The sequence below is a fragment of the Mytilus edulis genome, chromosome 14, assembly GCF_963676685.1.
Source record: "Mytilus edulis chromosome 14, xbMytEdul2.2, whole genome shotgun sequence".
Taxonomy (NCBI): domain Eukaryota; kingdom Metazoa; phylum Mollusca; class Bivalvia; order Mytilida; family Mytilidae; genus Mytilus; species Mytilus edulis.
In genome coordinates this window covers 7,504,988-7,510,155 of record NC_092357.1, presented here as the reverse complement: position 1 = coordinate 7,510,155, position 5,168 = coordinate 7,504,988, and the positions used below count along the sequence as shown (strand labels likewise).

Sequence of the window (5,168 nt, the reverse complement as noted above, 5' to 3'; positions counted from 1 at the left end):
TACAAGTTTTTGATATATTAATCTAGTGAAGTTATCTATGCGTTTTCATCTTTATGTTTATGTATTGAATATTTTATATTTTGTGACGAGTATCCATTAAAATGATTTTAAAATATGAGGATGAATTTACATGTTAAAACATACACCATATGACATACATGTAAACAACATAATATTTTCTCCTTTTAATCTGTATGACTTTCACTCTTTTTGTTTTAAATCACAATAGTGTAAACTGAAAAAGGAACTAACTTTTTCAACTTTTTGTTTGTCACATATTGAAAGAATAGAGAGAAGAAACACCAGCTTTTATTTGAATATTCTTATTTATTGTAATTTGAACATAAGACGATGTGATATTATACCGAATAAAACAACTGTCGTTAAGCCACCAAATGTCATAGAAGTTAACAAAAATAGGGTACCGTGTGTCATTTAACATTGAGCAAAACCATTACCATATAGTAACCTTTGCCAAACTTTCTTACTGCAGATCATGCTTCTCTTTTAAAAAGAAAACTTACCTGTTTCTGTTATCAGAAGTCTAAAAAAAACAAAAATATAGTCTTATTAAAAGGACAGGCGAAAAACTTTATGTTAATTTTGTACTTCAGTTTTTGGGGTATTTTTTGTTATCCAACAGGATTTTCTTATTTGTATTCCGTCACGTTTTAATTTCAGGTCTTCCGGATAAAGTTTATTGTAGAAACACAGACCGCTTTGAACGTATGTTTTAAATACTATTCCTCTCTTGGTATCGCTGCTGTCGGATTGATATGCAGGTTCAAAATTATTCTGATAGTCATTTGTTATGTACTGCTATGATTTAAAATAAACATTGTGTGTGCTTCTCCTTCTTCACCTAATTTAAGCGATTGTTCTTGTTCAAAGGTTGCACATCTCCCGTGTAAATTTGACTTTAAAAATATTTTATGTATGTAGATATAATTTTGCCGATGCTCCAAACAAAGAAATTATCTAAGCTCAATCATATCTAGAAATGCTAATAAAAAAAAAAACAACAAAAAAACAACTGAAAATAATAATAAAACAGCAATTGCAAATATTAACCAAAATACTTACGCACAGTATGGGGCATCCGTACTAGCATTAATACTACAACCATAGTTATCAGAACAGCTACTGATTTTGTTGAATGCTTCACACAAGTTATCACCTAAAGTTACAGTGGCTGAAATGGAAATTCAGAAATTACAATACATCCCAACTTTTTTGTTTTAACAGGGGTGATGTGAATCGAACCATCCTTACCAGATCACACAATCTTGAGTTTCTTTGTTCTGCATGCGTTCTTTTGCTCTGTAACTTTTTGGCGGAAAGGTCGAACAAATCAGAAAACCTAAAAATATTTATGCGGAATAAGGACCATAACCTTCAAAATGTATTCATAACTCTTCTCCAGAACGACTGGATTCAAACTTACTGTAAATTTAACATACATGTATTTGAACATTGTATCTGGGGCTAATAACGGGTACATACTATATACATGTAGTAATATATAAGTGTTTTAAACTTATTGTGTTATGAAGCGTAGATGTTAATTTCTTATAAAAAATATCCTACTCGAACTTGGCGTTTTTTTTTAATAATTTCCTTCATTTATTTATATTTACTTTTAAGAAAACAATATCTCCTAAAGGTTGGATATTATTCTTGTTAAAATGATTATTTTACCTCATGCCACAAAACCAGGTTCAACCCACCATTTCTATTTTATTAAAATGTCCTGTACCAAGTCAGGAAAATAGCCAATGCTATATTATAGTTCGTTTCTGTGAGTGTTACATTTCAATGTTGTGTCTCTGTTGTGATGTAGTTCTTTTCTTATATTTGGTGTGTTTCCATCAGTTTTAGTTAGTAACCCGTATTTGTTTTTTTCTCAAACGATTTATGAATTTTGAACAGCGGTAAACTACTGTTGGTTTTATTTACCTGTTTGGTTATTCAAAGTAACAGACGATGAATCTGTCTGAACTGTTTCATTTCCTATTGTTAATGTCTCATTCCCAGTTACTAAGTCGTAACCAGCCGCAATGACGTCACCGGGAGAAGATTCATCTAGATAGACCTCATACTCTGGTATCAGGCTCCCAGTTCTAACAAAATAATGAAACAAATAATGATTGAATCAGTAAAGGTGAAAATAATAATAACAATAATGTTACAACAAACACGCTTCTTCAAAGTATCAGAAATAGTTATCAAAGGTACCAGGATTATACTTTAGTACGCCAGACGCGCGTTTCGTCTATATAAGACTCATCAGTGACGCTCATATCAAAACATTTATAAATCCAAAAGAAAATAAGTATGTGTCTGACGGATCTGAAGTATGTTAATTGTGTAAAACTTATCCCTCCCATTTACAAAGTCAAATGTACATTTATTTGTTAAAAATTAAAAACAGTTTCGTTTGATTTCTTTCACCACTAGTTGTTTTCTGACGAAATTTGAACAAATCATTTGTTTTATTCAATATATTGAAAACATCAAAGTATCGGCAAACAGCAAGTGAATGACTGACAAGTCTGGAAGTTGCTTTCACGTTACAAATCTGCACTGTCTTGAAGCTCAGACTCATTACAATTTCTAGTCATGCGGTCTCTGCATTTGATTTTTTTAATTGTTAAATAACCACTGAAACCCCCCTTCTGTTCTGTTTAAATACGCAATCACGCTAGACTCAAAGAGTTTCATTAGAAGTGTAAGTACGATTACTTATAGAAAATCTCTTAATTCTTTGCTTAAAAATGTTGATTTACGAGTACATTTTTATAGGCATACGTCAATATAATGTGATATATTCTTACCTTAGAACTAAGCATACGTAAATATAATGTAATATATTCTTACCTTAGTGAAAGAAGAACTATTCTCCTAAAGATACGCCTCAATGCTCTGGATCGTCTATAGTAATTAGTTAGCTATAAAAATATAAAAGTTAAATATTAAATAATGAAAATGGGGTTATCTTTATGATTACATAATAGAATATTTTAAATAAGAATGTGTCCTTTGTACACGGATGCCTGCACTAATATTTTCTATGTTCAGTGGACCGTGAAAATAGGGTAAAAAGTCTAATTTGGCATTATAATTCGAAAGATAATATCATAGGGAACATAGATACTAAGTTTCAAGTCGATTAGACTTCAACTTCATCAAAAACTACCTCGACCCAAAAACTTTAACCTGAGGCGAAACAGACAGACGAACAGACGGACGAACAAACAGAAGAAAGGGTGCACAGACCATAAGACATAATGCCAATAAATGGGGTATAAAAATAATTATCTACCAACACCTTTCAGTCTGAGAATTGAATGTTTAACATTAAATACAATAGTAAAATACAGGTTTACGTTTAATGCCGGTTTCTGATAAAAACGTAAAACTTGACATGTTGAAAAAATGGTAAAAATGGTTGAAACGACACAACTTTTATCCAGGACGTTGGTAGCATGTTATATTTCAGAGTAGAGGACTACTTATAGTGCTTTGCCATGGCTTTTGCGGTAGAAGTCCGACTTATGAGTCTGAATGCTCTTCAAGTATCGTTCGTACCTAGTTTGTAACGACAGGTAAAAACAAAGAGACGTAGATGAAAATAGATAAACCTTTAAGAATAATGGAAAGCAAACAAACATGTCCATAAAATACTTCGCAAAAACGTAGAAATCGAGATACGTTAATCTCACCAAAAAGAATTTCTATACGTTATTATTAAAGGCTAAAAACGAATAAAAAACGTTCACACATTTGTCCTATGGGCTTAAATTGATAACAGTTTCAGTGGCACTCATATCCCGTATTCTTAGTTTTATTTTTCCATGGTTTTCCTGAGTGCAATGTCAGGTTAAACGTCTCTGACAAGCCCTCATATTAACATGACTAAATATCATTTATTGTTGTGTCTTAATTCATGTCATTGTTTTTATCTTTGAATAGTTTCAGATATTGTTAAGATGAAAGTCAAGAAGAAAACACACATATTTCTATCCCTTATGATACTTATAAAATTTCATTTGGCCAGTATGTCTATTTTAAATTTCTTACCGCTCTCAAAACCTGGTTGAACAGACGTCGATAACCTCGAGAAGTCGTATCAGTAAGACTGATTGTAATAGTGATCCTAATCCGAAGTCTGCATCTAAATCTAAACTCAATGGTGACAGCTAAAGGAGAGAGCATACATGATGATACACCTTGCCGATTATCAGTTAAGTATATTCGCTCCTCTTGTTTCTAAATGTTTGCCAGATATTCGGAATCCTTTGGTTTTATCCATAAAGTGCCAATACAATATTTTCCTCACTAACCTCTATTTTTTTCTAATAATTTTATAACATATTGTTTAAAGAGCCATATCTAAAAAACCTATCAAATTTTCGTTATTTTTTTCATATTTATTTAAGAAAAAGCGTGCATGTATTAAATATATGAAATTCAAGATGAAATTATTTCCCGCCATTGGTTATAACTGGAAAACAAACACACGGACCTGTTTGATTAGCTGCTATTTAAATTCCTTTTATTCATAAACTTTCAATTTATAACAGTCTTTTATAAAGGTTGTTATTTTGATTTGTGTATCTATACCAATACAACTTATAATGTGTTCGATATCTATCTTTTACAATCGCTTTCATTATACATTAACTGTTTGTAAATAAAAGCAACAGTAGTATACCGCAATTCATAGTCATAAATCGATTGAGAGAAAACAAATCAAGTTGAAAATATAATTTTGCATTTAAACGAATAATTATATTTACATCACACTAGTCAAAGGTGGAATTGCAAACAATTCTTGAAGGAAAATGCAGTTGCGAAGATACAACATATAAAAATCAACATCATCAATGACATGTTTAGTGAATCAATTAAAAAAAAAACCTTCAATGATGAAAACTTTTACATTCTTAGATTTATATACTTACAGGGTAGTGATGTCGTAGTTGTAGGCAAAGTTGTCGTGGTTGTAGGTTCGACTGTAGTGGTAACGTCTTCAGTTGTTGTAGGTTGGACCGTAGTGGTAATTTCTTCAGATGTTGTAGGTTGGACTGTAGTTGTTATTTCTTCAGTTGTTGAAGGTTGGGCCGTAGTGCTAATTTCTTTAGTTGTTGTAGGTTGGACTGTAGTTG

At 31.5% G+C, this 5,168-nt stretch overlaps 1 long non-coding RNA gene across 1 annotated transcript; it reads right to left on the bottom strand.

Annotated features, from left to right (window-relative positions):
* Positions 1-1,083: 1,083 nt before the first annotated feature.
* LOC139502532 (uncharacterized) lies at positions 1,084-5,105 on the bottom strand. The gene is made up of 5 exons (XR_011658870.1): positions 4,965-5,105; positions 4,081-4,199; positions 2,878-2,948; positions 1,957-2,120; positions 1,084-1,192 (listed from the first exon to the last, which is right to left on the bottom strand). It is a non-coding gene; the product is annotated as an uncharacterized lncRNA (long non-coding RNA).
* Positions 5,106-5,168: the final 63 nt, after the last annotated feature.